We start from the raw sequence: 18,143 nt of genomic DNA, 5'->3' as shown, positions 1-18,143 counted from the left end.
TGGTACTTGAGTATTGGCTAGATCTTGGGCCAAGGCTCACAAACCAAGACTTGGTAGGTGAATATTGGCTAGATCTTGGGCCAAAGCTCACAAACCATGAATTGGTAGTTGAGTATTGGCTAGACCTTGGGCCAAGGCTTATAATCCAGGACTTGGTACTTGAGTATTGGCTAGATCTTGGGCCAAGGCTCACAAACCAAGACTTGGTAGCTGAATATTGGCTAGATCTTGGGCCAAAGCTCACAAACCATGAATTGGTAGTTGAGTATTGGCTAGACCTTGGGCCGAAATTGATTGGGGCAGCCCAATATTGTACCAAGATAGGCCCCGTTGTAAATAACTTTTTTCCTACATGGATTACCCCGGTTTTTGTTACAGAGTAATAAAATAAAATTTGATAAACAAATTTTTTTTTTATTTTTGACAGATAAAAAAAATAATTTACAATTATTTAAAGATCAAGGTCCAGATGAAGCTGGGGTATTTCGATAATAAGTTTAACGTGAGATAAAAAAAAATTCAATAATAAAATATTGAATGAGCAGTTACTTACAGTAAACAAAAATAAAACCATTAATCTAAAAAAATACAAGCAAAAAGAATAATCGTTTATTATCTCAATTACGAAATATTTTTTTTGAATGTCCGAGTGACCGTAGACATTGACATTGGCATTGGAATTGACATTGACATTGACACAGCTCTAGCATGGCAAGTTTTGTGACTTGCGCAAATTTACCCATCGATTCGTTCTCTCAAACTCTAAGACGTCACGTACTCAACAGTTTACTTATTTAATATTTTATTTAATAAATCGTATTCTCATATGTTATTAATACGGGACCTAAACTCGCGACTAGACTCTGCTCACTCACTCGACAAGACCACTGATTATGTTTACTCACTAATGCTATCGCTGGTATTCAGTAACATATATACACATGTATATGTAAGTATTACATATATACACTTTCTTAGGAGCTCGCGAGTACAAGAAATCCGTGAAGATGCCAATGTGAAAGTTCTAAGTCTGCCGATACGACTACTATGATGCATACATATATATGTATATATAAATATGTGTTACGTTAAACGTTATCCCTGAATTTTTAACGTCGTCTTTACTTACATATTTTTTGTTTCTAAGCCGCGGCATTGTAACTTAATCTCTTTAAGCACATGACTTTATAACGGCAATTATTAGAGACATGTTATATATAAATATATATATATATAACGTTTATTAACTAATTAATTCATTGATTATATTGAAATTACACATCATTATATGTATACACGGAAAAAACAGAATATTAAAAATTAATAAATAATAGAAAAAAGTGAGTCTGTTATTAATAATTAGTACTATTATGTACTTAATGTAAAGTAGTTTACTTATTTTTGTAGATTCCTAAAAACTACTATCAATTATTTCAAAAACTAAGTAAATATTATTAATTTTAGGTATATAAATACGTGACTTATTAGTGAAAATGAATTAATTTATGGCATACATCTATAAAAAAGTAATGATTGGTCAAATTAAGAATTGCTATCTTAGATACTGATTTTTCCAGCCGAAAAATTGCAAAAATTACCAACTTTTATTTTATAAATTCGATATCACTGATCAATTCTTAGCTTAAAATATCATTTATTCATCATTATAAATTAATTTACAATATACATAAATCGAATAAGTGGTAAATAATAAAATGAAAAATTAGAATACTAGATACTGATTTTTTGCTCATAAAAATACCGAAATCTTTTAACTCTTATTTTATAAATTCTATCCCATTGACTAATAATTAATATAAACTTTTATTTATTCGTTATTATAAATTAATTTATTATATACATAAATCGAATGAGTGGTAAATTTTTTTAATTTTTCTATGTTTATTTGAATAGTAATAAATAACTGTAGATACCAATTTATCGATTCTTTTTCATATTAATTTTAATATACGAAATTACAAATTTTGCTTTTCTATGTGTACCAATTTTCAATATAAATAATAGCCATTTTGTAATATATAATGATCCTGGTTTGATATTAGTATACAAATATACTAATTTTAAGTCAAAATTAAACTGCAAACTATTAAAATTTTGAGCATCATTTTTTTCCGTTTACTGAAAAAAAAACGGAGTAAGTCTAGGCGGTATAGGTGTTAAATTTTAACACCGCCGAAAGGTGTTAATATTCTTTACCGGTGTTAAAAAAATTTCACGGTGTAAAAATATTTAACATTGTGAATTTTTTTTTAATTACTTATCACACAATAAAGAATTTTATTTAAAAAAATTATCAATTTAATTTTTTTCTAATTAATCAGAAAAAATAAATAAGAAAAAAGTTTAGTGTGAGCAGATAATTAAAGAATTAAAAAAAAAAAGTTTTGTAAAATGCGATATATGAGCCATTAGATGTTATATCTGTGGTCTTAAAAATTTTGTGTGTGTCCGTGTGTGTGTGATATACAATAGCTGGCCAAGACAAACGTCAGAATGAATAGTGGCAGATTGGAGTAAACCGCTATAAGTTTCAGTTATGAAACGGGGTATGTGTTACGAAACCAGAGGACGTAATATCACAAACGCGATGTAGGCGAAGTTTGAGTGTTTGTGTGCGCACACACCATCATCTGTAGCAGTGTTATATACGCCAATCCGACAACTATTTACCGTTAGATTTTCTCTCCGGCAGCTTACGCTCCGCTGACTGTCACACTTATCTGTTCACGGCAATGGCCCTGGTTTTGTACTCTACATTACAATTTATACAGTATCCGGGATTCGTCTTGTGATCTGCTATATCAAACAAATAAATAACATGTTACAATTTATAACGTTTTTTTATGTACATCCATTTATATACATAAACATATTTTTTTTTATGCTTAATGAGTTTATGATCGTTAAATAAAATTATTTTATTTCAATAAATAAAACTAAAACTTAAGTAACTGGATTATCTTTTAATTAATTAGATTTTTTTCCAAGAGTTTTTAAATATTTATCTACAGTTACGGTTGATTAGCATACGATTTTTATTTAGAGGCAATCGGGGTAAGATGAGACGCAATTTTAGAGAAAAAATTTTTTAAAATCAGTTTTGCTTGGGTTCTAATGGCGGAGGGGGTAAATTGGTCAGGATTTTGTTGGAATCAGAGAGGATTAAAACAATGCAAATAAGGTAAAATGGGCTACTGAAAAAAAAAATTTGTATATTCATATATATTAGTAAATTTGAATTCTATAAAAATTTTCCCACATATGGGGGGGAGGGGGGGAAGACGTCGTAATTAAAAATTTTGTAACAAAAACAAATTGGAATTTTTGAAAAATTAATGTCTCATTTTAACCCACGTTTTTTTGTATGAAAAAAAAAACATATATATATATATATATATAGGGGAGACTAGAATTTTTTCCATAATCTAGATTTATGAGTCTGATCTTAATTTACAAGTTTACTCTTCAACAAAAATATTTTTTGGTTAAAAAAAAATTGTATTTTAGAGTAAAGCCATCTGCGCAGGAATGTAAATTTATTTTGTCCCACTAATGCAAATAGATAATCAATTATTTATTTAATACAAGCAAAACTAAAGGATGCGGTTATAGAAAAAAATTTTGTTTTCCCAAATTTTGGTAATGGTCTAGAAGTGGGGCTTCGTCTACTTTTTGGTATGAAATCGCTTCTGTTTGACCTTTTCTTCTTTTTTTTTTTAATTTTTCTAATGCTCAGCAGATCGATTTTCATCAAAATTTTTTTTTTTTGAAATTTGGAAAAGTCTTTAAACAAGTAGAGGAAGGGGGTAAAACAGGGTACCCCCAAAATTTTATAAAAAAAAATTTTATTTTAAAAATGTTTTTTATACATTCCAAAATCACTTGTAAATATAATTGAGCATTATTTTGAATATTTTTTCTTAAACTTTTTCAAAAATCGAGTGTCAGTCAAAAAATGTTAATGGCTTTTGTTTTATGATAAAAACCAATAAAAATTTTTTTTTCTTCCTTTGCATCCAATAATTGTGTAAAATGTAATTTTTTTATGTAAATTACTTACAAAAAAATTTAATTTAATCAATTTTATTTAATATGCAGCAATTTTTTTTTCACCTTTTTAAGTGGGTACTCCATTTTGCCCGCAAAAGTAAAAATTTTTTTGTTTCAACGGCAACTAAAATTTTTGTTTATTTACTCCGAATATCGTCAATAACAAAAAGATTTCGCGTATTTGAGTTCTCGAAACCCTAGTATTTTCTTAAGTACCCCGCTTTGCCCCCCCCCCTTCTCCTATTTTTATGGCAAAAGTAGATGAAGTCCCACTTTTGGACTATTATCCAAATTTTCTTTTAATTATTCTTTGGAGGGGGTCCGTCGTGCCCCGAATAAAAATTTTGTTTCTCAAATTACGAAAAATCATGATGAATTTATTAAACATCGTTCAAGAAACTCGTACTCGATTTTCAAAAGCCATAAAAATAATTAGCGGCTTAGGGGGACCGACGTACCCCAGCCTCCCTTATTTTATTTTATTTAAAAGATTAGAATTAAATAGACTATAAATTTTGTAAAATTAAAATGAAACTTAAAAACTACAGTTATTTTTTTCTAATTAAAATAAAAAATAAATAATTCATGAGAAGCAAATTAAAAATTTTTGAACATTTAAATAACGTTAATTAATTATTTTTTATGTTAATTAATACAGTGTAATATTGTGATTATTAAATTGTCATACACTTTGATGTTTATAAAAACTATTTACACAAGTGTTAATACATAACTGTTACTGTATATTACTCGTTAAAATGTATTTAGTTCAATAAATCATAAAACCTTCCCTATTACTCAATCAATTATTTTTGAACCTGTGTCTATAAATTGCAAGACTTTTTATTCAAATGTTAATTACTTAATTAATGTAATGTCTGTCGAAATCTTCACAAATGTTTTTAGTCGATAATTAACCATATACTTGATAAGAAATTTTTTTAATTGATATTTTTACATATAACTGATAAGAAATTTATCGATTGATTATTTTTTAACATTTAATTAATGAATTTAAAGTGAATGGATTTTTTAAGTTAAATTAAAAAAATTACAAATGTGCATTCATAAAATGCATAATAAATTTAAATATTTATTGTCTTCGTGATACTTAGAATAATTCAATTAAAAAGTCGCTTTTTTTATGCTAAATTTTTTTACGTAAGTAATAAAAAAAATTATTCATAACATCGGTGCAATTACCGATCTGATAACACATTAATTTAAAATAAACTTCAGATTTTATGTAATAAGGTCAACTTCTTTGGTCTCGTGACTTCAATACAGTGTAATATTAATCAAGACATTGCTTGCATAACTCCAATTTATTTAATATTTTTTTTTTATGGATAACATTGACAGTGTAAAATTTTAGATAAATTTTATACTGGAAAATCCCTGCATGAAAATATCATATCTGGTAAACATATATTAAAAAATATATGTTACAGATATAAATATATATGTGACAATACATGAAATCTTATATAGAACTATGTAGATTTTGGCCGATTTTATTATATTTCTATATATGGTTTCTCTTATATGATTTCATATATTTCCGTATAACTTCAATATATTATTTATATAGGGGAGGGTGGGGCAGAGCGGCCCCCCTAAGCCAATTATTATTTTTTGTGGCTTTCAACCATAAGATCACTTTACTTTTGTCCTATTTCGAACAAATTTATGGACATTTTGCCAAAATTCTGAAAATAATTTTTTTTTTTTTGTGGGGCAGAGCGGCCCCCCTTCAAAAAGTGATAAAAAAAATTTTTTTTTTCGTTTTTTTTTTTTTTTAATTGTTTTTATCATTAAGAATGTACTTCTTTCTCTTGACAACTATTTTTGGTTTTATATTACTCGAAAAAAATTTTTTAAAGCGTAAAAAATCGTTCATTCTCGATTACCTTAATTACTAATTGTTATTTAATAAAAAAAAAAATCAATTCTATAATTTTACTTTGTTTCAAAATTTTATCAACTAAAAAAAAAAATTTAATTTTTATAAATTTTTAGTGACCAAATTTGCCTCTTACATAGAGAAACGGCCGAAAAATATGAAAAAATAATTTTTTCGGAAGTTTCGGCTAGTCCATTTTGCCCCAGGTGTTATGCGTAGGGCTAGAAATGTGGAATTATAATAATTTTTTTTTAATTTGACGATAAAAATATGAAAAAATCACTTTTTCAAAATTTTGGGCTTGTCCATTTTGCCCCAAATATCATGCGTAGGGGTAAAAATGCGCAAACATATCGGATTTATAGTAATTAGTCGAAAAAAAAAAAATTTTTTTTTGGTCAAAATTTCAGGGGGGCCGCTCTGCCCCATGGGGGCCGCTCTGCCCCACCCTCCCCTATTTGAAAACTTATATTTTTAATATATTCAAAAATAAATGTTATTTATATATGGAAACAAATAAGAATACATGTATAGTTCATCATTATATGGCACGATATATGTACCGTATATTTAACTTTATAAATTTTTGTATATTTTTTGATATATAGAACCATATAAGTCTCCTCACATATGTAAGAATAAATAAAATCTATTCTTTTCTGTCTTCCTCTCTCTGTTATAAGATTCAAACAATGTGTTCAGAATATATACATATATATATATATATATATATATATATATATATATATATATATATATATATGTGCTAGCTTACAAATTTACATATATAATCATCAATATATGTAATACATATATGTGCTAACTTATAAGTTTACATATATGATAAATATAGATTATAAATATATATAATACATGTATTAACTTATAAACTTACGTATATAATTAATTATATTAAAACTTACTATATTATATATAAGAAAATATATATCGCTTTTGGCTACTTATATGGTCCTATATTGATTATATATTTTTCCACATATATTTATCATATATGGTATTTTCATGCGGGGAGGGAGTGAATCCGGACTTGAAGTTCTGGAGTTAAGAAAAATCACTCCGCATACGAAGTAAACAAGGAGTTTGTTTTTTTAGAGGAGTATTTTCGGAGAGATCTGAATTGTATTTCATCCGCATTCACTTCGGTTAAGAGTTTTAATATTTAAATAAAACCCCTAAAGTGAATTTCACTCAAAGGGAATTAAATACATACTCAGTCATTTGCTCCGAATTCACTCCGAATTTAATCCGATTTCGCTCCGCAAATTTTGTACGGTTTCTTTGTATGAAAAAAATCAGCAGTAAATAGAGTTTTTATTTCAGTGCGAATTCACTTCGTTACTTAAAGTTCCGGAATTTAAAAAAAAATCAGCCCGCATCCAGAGTCAATAGAGAGTTTTTTTCAGCGGAGGTATTTCGAAGTGATGTAAATTTCATTTCAAATCATCCACTTCCATTCACTCGAAATCTACTCCAAATTTAATCCGCATTCACTCCGCAATTTTTTTTTTCAGTCTAAAGAGATTTTACTACTAAATATACTCATTACTGAGCTCGTGATTTCATTGGTTTATTATCAGATGTTGAAAGTCGCAGACGTGTAAAATTTGAGATTAATATCATTAAATTTAATTTTTTAAAATTCAAGGTTCCGGAATTTCAATTTCAATTTTATGTATTTTTAAAAAAATATATAATTTTTTTTATGACTAATTAAATTAAAAAAATAATTAATGATTTTTTAGATGATCATTTATACATTAGAATTTAAATATGTAAATGTATATAAATTTATTTAAAATTCGTAAATATGAAAAAACATTCACAAAATTTTTATCAACAACAAAATTTGCCCTACTAAACAAATGTAAAAAAAACATATCCATACAAAAAATTAATAGACAATCTCTAATTTTTGCTTATAATTTTCTCAGACTATTTTTCTTGCAATAAATTATTTATTACAACAACTATTATAATTATTTACCTGCAGTACATTTGTTTGCTTGAAAAGTTTAAATCAAGAAAACTTTCTCGTACTAGCTAAGCAATAATAACGACTCATTACTGAGTGCATTTGAGACTTCTCTCATCTTACCTCACTACTCACTACTCCCAGTAAGTTATTTTCTTGGTGACTTTCATCGACAATAATAATTTCATCGCTCGCTGTAAGCTGCTTAGTTACATATATACTACGAAAGTTACTTACTACTTTATTTTATCATTATATATATCTATGTAGATACACCTTTCCCGCCTTCTATTACAGCGATTTCCCTTGCGAAAGTTTGACCGTGACAGAGTCGCCATAATCTTTAATATCTTTCTAATATAATCTCTCTTATAATCTCATCTAATTTAACTAATCATAAATAAATAAATAAATATAGTAACGAAAATATTACACAGATAGAAATTTTATGTTAAATTAAACACAAATCGTCTGTGGCAAACGGTCTACACAAATTTTTTTGTTAATTCAAAACATTGCGTTTGTGTTGATCTTTAACACAACTTTTATGTTAAATAAAATTGAACACATAAAATCTGTTCTTTTGACAGAACATTTATGTAAATTAAACACATTTTTCGTGTTAAAATCAACTAATAAACATAAGCACATAACCTAACCAACTCAAGTATACTGATCTACCCTTAGTAGAACTTATGTCAATTTAGCGAACAATCGAACCAGGTCAAAAAGGTATGAAAGTTATCTAAATTTAATTGTAAAATGTATATATTTAATTGTAAATAAATTATAATCCAAATTTCCCTGCAGAAAATGCTGCTACAATGCTTTGCTTGGTTATAGTAATGAAGAATCGCGCGGAAACGTTTACTCAAACAACACAAATTTTGTGTTAGTTTTCGAATAACACAAGAAATTTATTACATTACAGATTTTCTAATCATTTAACATAAAAAATCTATTAAAGTAAAATAACACAAACGGTTTGTGTTGAATTAACAATTTTCTGTGTTGAAAATCAACACAAAAAATTTAACCAAATAATTTGTTAACACAAATACATAAAATTTCTAACTGTGTATCTGAGAAAAAGTACTCAGATGTGATCATATATGATCATGTGTAGTCACGTTCAAATTTGAATCTGATCAATTATAATCAGATATGGTCATGCACGATCATGATCATATATGATATTACTTATGATCATATATACTCATATTTGTTCAGGTTCAAATTTAAACGTGATTATACATGATTATGGCCATATATGCATAGGGATGATCACATATAAAGCTCAATAGCATCATACATGATCATGGTCATACATGATATCAGATATGGTCAAATATAAATACCGCGATTTAATCAAATCTCGAAAATTGTCTTATCTGACCATATCTGCTCATATATATACATATCAGTTCATATATGATCATGTATAGTCATGGTTAAATTTGAATCTGATCAAATATGAGCGTATATGATCATATTTGATCGGGTTCAAATTTAAACATGACTGTACATGATCATATATGAACAGATATGTATATGTATGAGCAGATATGATCAGAAGATAATTTTCGAGATTTGATTAGAACGCGGTATTTACATATATGACTATACCTGACATCATATATGACCATGATCTTGTACGATGCCATTGAGCTTTACAAATGATCATGGCTATGCATATATGGCCAAGTATATCCATATATGAACAACTATGATCAGATAGACCAATTTTTCGAATCTGATCATATCTGAGTATTCATACATGACCATATATGATCATATCTGATTATTTTTTGTCGGGTAGTTATGGTAATAATAAAAATAATTCAAAAAAAATTTTCTTTGAATCTTTCTTTTATTATATAAATTATGTAGCAGAAAAATATTTGGTGATTGTATACCGTTATGAGTATCCAAGTGGATCCATATATATATATATATATATATATATATCTACTACGACAAGAAGTACAGTATAATATACAGTAACATAAGAACAGACTCCGTAATATAACGTTTACTATATAATATAATATAATACAATATAATATAAGCTTGAGCCTGTTTTCGAGTATTAGCTCTTACTCGCGCGTCATCCCTCTCTTTTCCCCGCCCGGAGAAAGTGCTGGCTTATACATTTACTGACCTACATTACCCTCTACCTCGCCCTTTTCTCCGTTACCGCATTTATCCTACCATCCTCCGCTCTACTCATTTGCATTACATTTGTACCATTACTATCTACACAATATACATCTATATATACATATATCTATACACCCCACAACCTCCGACTTAAATCCTCTACTTAACTCTTAGACACCGACTTACACCATGCGCTTTCTTATATTAGCAATACTATACTGTAATGTATCCTTATGACACCCACCTATCGCGATCTCTTTACCGCTATACACTTTACTATATATTTTTATAACAATGAATCCATCTACATGCGTCATACACTATCGAAAATGTCTCTGACCTACTAACAATATGACGTTTTATAGTCTTTCATATTATATCAATTTCTTCAAGAGAAATTTTATCCACTTCATATTTTTTTTTATTCATTCTTATTAATTTAAAATTTTTAAGATCTCATATCAGACTCAAACTAAAAATATTTTCCCCGAATATATTCAAATTATTTTGTGATTTTCTAAAATTTGATGAAAAATTATTGGTCCTTTTTTTTGGACCAAAGAAAAAAAATTAGGATACTAATTGAATCGTTTATTTGAGAAACCCCATAAGTCAAGAAAACAAAATTTTTCAGGAAATACGAAAAACATTTTTTTTTGAAAAACTTGACATTAAAAGAATAAATAAATAATTGAATACAATAATGTTAGCGTCTCTAAAAAAGATTCCAACAAGAAAAATTTAATCTTTTAACTGAAACTACTTAAAAAAATTATTTAAAGTTGATTGACTTATGGGGTTTCTCAACCAAACGGAAAAAAAAGTTATAAAATCATTGTTGTTTTAAATGTTTCCACTCAAATCATTTATTACACTGATAAAATGAAGTATTAAATATGTATTTGAACTCTGAAACTCAGAAATTACAAAAAATTATAATTAATTTAAACATTTTAATTAGTCATATAACAGTCAACAATAAAACAACATTTGAAATTAATTTCCCAAAAAAGCGCGAATTTTAAATAAAAAAAAAAAAAATGATTTCTGTAAAACTAAAACTGTATATGTTTATTTGAGTCATTGACTTATGGGGTTTCTCAATTAAATGAAATTGCTGTCACCCCGTTAATTTTTTTTTAAACGCTGATTTGATGCATATTTTGATTGATTTCTATGGGGGGACATCCAAAGAACCCAAAAAGCAAAAAACCCAAATTTCGTAAAAAACATGACTTATGGGGTTTCGCAAATAAACGATTCAATTTAATGTCCGATAGTTACAATAATTTATGAGTCCAAAATATATATATATATATATTAAACACCCACAAATTGGTTTTACCGCTACTTGGTGGGCGACATCGCGACGTCTGACCTACAAACTCACCGGCACACTTGCTTCTTTTATTGTTCTGTAAATTATGTCACAGGACAATACAAAGAGGTGAGCTGACTTTTTCAGTCTACTGATGAGTAATCGGCAAGATTTTTCCAGGTCAACTTTTTCATTTTTTCATTTGTTATATAATTTTTTTTTTATTTATTACATTGCCATTACATATGTTAAATTATTTAACATTAATGAATTTTCAGTACCCCAGTGCGCGCGAGTTAAATTTTTTATTGCGGTAGTATAAATGGTTTATATGAGTTTTAACTCAGACGAGTGATATTTATAACATATGTCAGACATTGATCTTTTATTAGGATTTCAAACAATTTTAGTTTAAATTACATCTGATGGTTAATGTCATAATACTGTATCAAGTTGAGTGACGAGACATTATTTAAAATTTTGTTGATAACTTTTTATTTTTAATTTTTGATACTATTATTAAATCATTATCATTTTATTTGTTCGTTGATGTTAATAAACTTATTTATGGACTAAATTTGTGTGTAATCAAATTTTTCCTTAATTGTAGATAACTTCTCAGTGACTTTTCTTAATGATAAATATTATATTGTTTAATTAGTGAAGTTCATTTTAAGTAATTAGGGGCAAAAAAAAATTATATCATTAATTATCACTTGAATTAATTATTTTTAATTTTTATTTCGATCGCGCATTAAATCCGGAGTAAATGCGGAACGGGTGGCTGTGTATTTATCTAGTTCCCTTGAATTAAAATTTACTCCGAAGGATCATTTTAACATTGAAACCCGCGTTCGGAGTAAAATTCGCTCCTAAAAAGAGTTTATTTTAATACACTGTAAAAAAAACCGTTGTAAGTCCAGGCGGTGATGTTAAAATTTTCGGTGTTAAAATAACACCGCCGAAGGTGTAAATATTCTTTACCGGTATTAAAAAAATTTCACAGTGTTACAATATTTTTCGGTGTTGAAAATATTTTACTTTGTGAATATTTTTACTTACTCGATCACTACAGTTAACACAGTATTTTTATTAATTAATTAAATTATTGGTGATTAAAATGGTGGCCGTGAAATAGTGTAATTTTTAGATAAATTTGGTGTAACATTAATGATTATTTAAATAAGTACATAATAAAATTTAAATTTCCTCCAGATAATATTCATTAAATTTTTATATTTTTTTCGGTGTAATGCATTTATTTTCTAATTTCTATACGTGGAATTTTTTACACCGATTTAACACCGGTATTTTAACACCACTAAATTAAATCACCTACACCGGTGTTATTTTATTTTAACACCGCGCGGTGTTAAATTGAGTCCATTTTTAATACCGCTATTTTTACAGTGTGCAGATTACTACATTGTAAACAATCACCGAGGTAAATCCAAGCGGTGTAGGTGTTAAAATCGGCGGTGTTAAATATCAACACCGAAAGCGGTGTGAAAATAACGCCGCCGCCGGTGTAAATATTCTTTACCGGTGTTAAAAAAAATTCCCCGATGTTAAAATAACGCCACCGCCGGTGTAAATATTCTAGACCGGTGTTAAAATATTTAACTTTGTGAATAATTTTACTTACTCAATCACTATACTTGTTAATAAATGATTTTTTTAATTAATTTTCATAAAGAACTGACATTTTTTGTGTTTTATAATCTTCAAAGTTAATTCCCAAGCAGACGCAGTTTACCCCGCTTTTACACCGGTATTTTAACACCGCCGAATTACACCTCTTACACCAGTGTAATTTTATTTTAACACCGCGCGGTGTTAAATTGAGTCCATTTTTAACACCGCTCTTTTTACAGTGTACATATTATTATAAACAGTTATCATCATTTTCATAAAAAAAAATAATTATCAAACGTAATTACTAATTGTCACTCTCGATAAAAAAAAATTTTCAATGTCATTGAAATTTGAGTCACGTCTTTAATTCGACGCATTATAAAAAAAAATTACGCCACCTATTACTGTCAAATACGATAATAATTCCCACATCATTCAACCTAGAAGTTTAAGTTACGAAATAACGTTATAATAAATATATACATTCTACATACATACATCCACATACATATATATAATACAGTGATCACGTATTTTGGGTTAACATACATAAATTTCTTTTATTTTCAAATACATCAGGACATTGAACCTCAATATAAATTCGAGGTCGTGATCAAGAGAGAGGCTAAAAGTTTAAATCGTTGGCGAACTCTCCCTACTACTATTATAGAAAAAAAAAAAAAAAAAAAGTATTCAACAGTATACTACAATAAATATACAATGTAATACAATGTTGTATAGAATATCAAAGTAATAAGATGAAACTAGTTATGTACTTTCTCCAGTAAACATTATAATAATTTCTTCCGTTTCCCGTCACTCTTCTCACTAATTTGTTATAAATACATAATTATTATATTTTATAAATTTATTAATTACCCTATTATATATACGCGTCTAATAATAACGTTTAACAATAAATAGTAAGTGTAGATGTAATTATAAAATATATATATATATTTTCTCTCCATATTTGTAATGAAGAATAAAAATAAACATGGACTAATGAGAAAATATATAATAATATCTATAGGGATTAGATAATTCTCACGGTGGCTTTCTCATTGCTGGTTTGCTTGTTCAAGTTTAGCTATAGATAGTTGCTGGAACGTTAACGTGTCCTTATTCTTTTAGCATTGTAATTCCAGTACTTATCAGTGCACGCAAGGTGAAAGCGACCTCGACCATTGCGAATAACTGACAATGCATTTAATAACCACTACAACACTAGCTTAAATATATATTATGTACACTTTCCCCCTTGTTTTACACTTTATTTTCCATTGTTCATTATCCAATTTAACCAATGCAACAACGGAAGTACTTATGGAATTATCGTTTTCAGTAAATACACGAATTTTATTTATTTTTTTTTTATGGTTATTTGATTTGAATGTTTGTCTATTTCATTAAAGAGGTTTTATTGCTATCTGTGGTTAGAGAGGTATTTTTTTTTTACATAAAAAAAAAATTACGATTTTTAAAATTATCATTTATGCAGACAAATTTTATAAATGGAACTGTAATTTTTTTGAATGTTTTGTTTTAAGAGAATTTTAATTTTGTATTTTTGACATACCGGCAATTTCTTTTTATATGAAATTAATAGTAAGCGAGGTATGAAAAAATAACAGTTTATATTTATAAAAGTAGTGTAATTAATTTTATAAAATAAAAAGTATTTTTTACCATGGCTTTGACGAAGAAATATAAGGGAATTATTGTCCCGGAATTTAAAATTTGAGTAAAGTAAAATGGAGGTAACTGATTGATAAAATGGCGTCATTACATGCGCGCGCACTAAATTGAGTAGTGGAAAAAAATTATACTATAACGATACACAGTGAAAAAATCGGGAGTGAATGTGGATTTTATTTCAATCAACGTCTACTCCGATTTCAAATTTAAATATTAAAATCAATTAACCTCCAAAGTTAATTCCACTCCGGATTTAATCATGATCTTGAAGTGAGCAGACAAAAATTTTCGGATTTTTCTTACAACATTTTTATTTAAAAAAAAAATAAGTAAAAATATGCACATGTAGAAAATTTATAAATTTTCAGTTGCAATTTTTTGAAATATTTTTTTTTTTTTAATTATCGTTTTTAAAAAAATTCAAAAATTATTAGACGTCAGTTAACTTCAGTATAACAATTAATCCACATTCACTGGGAAAATTTTTTCCAGTGTAATGATAGTACACTAGCCCACTCTTCGCTTCGCGCTTGAGGTGCGAAAAATATATAAAAATTAGTTTATATTAAAAATGATATTTTTATTAAAGTGATTGTAGACAATCGAGATAGTGATTGGATAGTGAAATGAGGATAGTCGTTACTCAGACATATTTAAACAAAAAACAGGCCATGCGATTAGAAAGGTCCAGTAATATTGCTCTGAACTGAAACTTATAGCTCTGATGAGAATTAAAAGTAGGACTCTCTCTGATCTGCTAAAGCTGTTACTGCTCACCCATCTCTACTTGACCCTCTTTAATTTTTACCTTTCTTCTCAGCTGTCTCACGATCTAAAAACAATTTTTTTTTACATAACTGCTTCATGTGATTTCTATTAAATATTTATAATAATTTATGACTATAATCTGCAATTATTTTTATTTTTCAACGATATGCAATAGAAATTTAATTACAAGGATCAATATCATTATTTTTTCTCTTTTCATTATTACCTTAATATTTCGTTTTTAATAAATAATCTAATAAATAAACTTTCTCATTTTATCAAATTGTAATAACGATAATTATTGTAAATAATTATAAATACGTAATCTCAGCTGTCAATATTATTCGTACCGGTGATTTTTTACATTTTATATGGACGTACAGTATAAACAGTTATATCATCTATATTCGCATATCTAATATACTTTTTTTTATAATCACGAAAAATAATTTAGATATAATCCATTTAAGGAAAAATTTCTTTACCGTTATCTTTAACGATAATTGAGTGAGTTGAATTTTTATATTCGATTAATACACTGTAAAAAGAGCGGTGTTAAAAATGGACATTTTAACTCTGCTCGGCGTTAAAATGAAATTACACCGGTGTAAAAGCGGGGTAAACTGCGTCCGCTTGGAGTATTAACTTTAAAGATTATAAAACACAAAAAAAGTCAGTTCTTTATGAAAATTAATAAAGAATATTATTTATTAACAAGTATAGTGATCGAGTAAATAAAAATATTCACAAAGTTAAATATTTTAACACCGGCCTAGAATATTTACACCGGTTACGGCGTTATTTTATACCGCTTTCGGTGTTGAAACTTAACACCGCCGATTTTAACACCTACACCGCTTGGACTTACCCCGGTGATTTTTTACAGTGTATTAAAAAAAACTTTTATTAAATTGTGGTTGTGAAATTTTAATTCGTTATTTTTATTGACATTGAAAAATATCAATTTCTTTTAATGACTTAGAATTCATAAAAAAAAATCGGTCTGTCAGTTGACCCTGCGGGCCGGCCCCAAAACTTCCCGCTGTTTTCGAGCTCAAGAACCTCGAAAACATTAATGTGAATACACTTTCGAGCTCTTCGAGCTCGAAAATACGTTTGTATGCTGTTGTTTTAAAAAAAAAAACGTTTTTCACCATTTTTTCTCCATCGATATCTCTAAAACGAATAAGCCGATTGAGACATTTGAAGTGGCAATCGACGCGTTTTATCAAGTTCTAAAGCTGATCAAATTTTAAATTCGATTCATCGACTCGTTTTTGAAATATTTAAAAAAAAATAAAAAAAAAATTTTTTTTTAATTCTTTCGACAACGGTTTCTCTTGAACGAATGAACCGATTTTGATGGTTGAGGTGGCATTCGACGCGGCTTATAAAGCTCTAAAGCCCAGTCCATTTTGGAATTAATCCATCGAGCACATTAAAAGTTATCGGAAAAAAACATTTTTGAAAAAATTTTATTTTTGGAATCTCTCTGAACGAGCCCTACCGATCAAGCTCAATTTTCTTTTAACTTCAAGGTATTGACAAGCCGCGTCGAATGACACCTTAAAGTTCAAAATCGGTTCATCCGTTCAAAAGATACAGGTATTTACATACGTACGTACGTACATACATACATACATACACTCGGACATCATCTTGAAGTTAGTCAGAATAGCTTCCTAGGACCTCAAAACGTCGACATCTGATGAAAATTCGATTTTCGTAAATCGGACCGAAACCAATAACTTCCCGAATTTTAAAAAATTTACAATTTTCTTAGCGGGAAGTTAAAAAGTTTTTCGCGGCTTTAACTTCTAAAATCTTCTGAATGCTACCGTAAACTAAATTTGTAGCCAATCAAATCTACTTTGTTTTAGAAAACGTTTTTAAAAAAATTTTTTCACCATAAATACTGCTATTAAAATTATAAGTTAATTTTGAAATTAACCAAGTAAACGTTTAGATAAATTATCTATTAGAAAGTTTTTTTCCGTAGGTTAACTGCAATTTTTTAACAAGTCCCATAGTTGAGTGAAATTAGATAGTACCCTCTTTCAAGCCCATTTGTTGCACGACTTTCATTAATAATATTTTTTAAACTACTTAAGAAGTGAATTCAATGTACTAATAACTTTAATTCTTAACAATTTTAATTTTTTTTTTAAATTACAAAAATTAAAATTTCTTATTATTTTAATAAAATAAGTAAATAAATTTAATTAACTCAGACTTCTTTACAAGATTCCAAAAAGTTCATCATTCCTTACAAACCCCATTAAAAAAAAAAATTAAAAAAACATCAACAATAAAAAATTTCATTTTTTAATGACAAAGAACTTAAAAATTTTTTAAAAATATTTTCAACCATACAAAGAATATTAACGACAAATTTTTTTTTTTTGCAAAAACAACAATAAGTAAAGAGAAAGAACAAAACTTTCTCAAAAAAAAAAAAAAAATGAAATTACAAAAATTGAGATCATGATTCTAAAGTAAATAAAAAATATTTTCACACAAATAAAATATAAAAGAGCAAACTTTAATTTCAGTAAATTAAAAAAATATTAATTTAATAATTAACTAAATTATTTAAA

At 27.5% G+C, this 18,143-nt stretch overlaps 1 long non-coding RNA gene across 3 annotated transcripts in view; it reads right to left on the bottom strand.

The window, feature by feature from the left end:
• Positions 1-18,143, bottom strand: part of LOC130671785 (uncharacterized) — a 122,414-nt gene that overhangs the window by 58,518 nt on the left and 45,753 nt on the right. The window contains exon 1 of one of the 3 annotated variants that reach the window (XR_008990575.1): positions 554-787. The exons of the other annotated variants lie outside the window; for them this stretch is intronic. This is a non-coding gene — a long non-coding RNA (uncharacterized LOC130671785). Of the gene's footprint in view, positions 1-553; positions 788-18,143 lie in introns of those variants that run through there. 3 annotated transcript variants of the gene reach the window in all.

This window comes from Microplitis mediator, chromosome 7 (assembly GCF_029852145.1).
Source record: "Microplitis mediator isolate UGA2020A chromosome 7, iyMicMedi2.1, whole genome shotgun sequence".
Classification (NCBI taxonomy): domain Eukaryota; kingdom Metazoa; phylum Arthropoda; class Insecta; order Hymenoptera; family Braconidae; genus Microplitis; species Microplitis mediator.
Note: the sequence above shows the minus strand (reverse complement) of the source record. Positions and strands in the feature narration are given on the sequence as shown.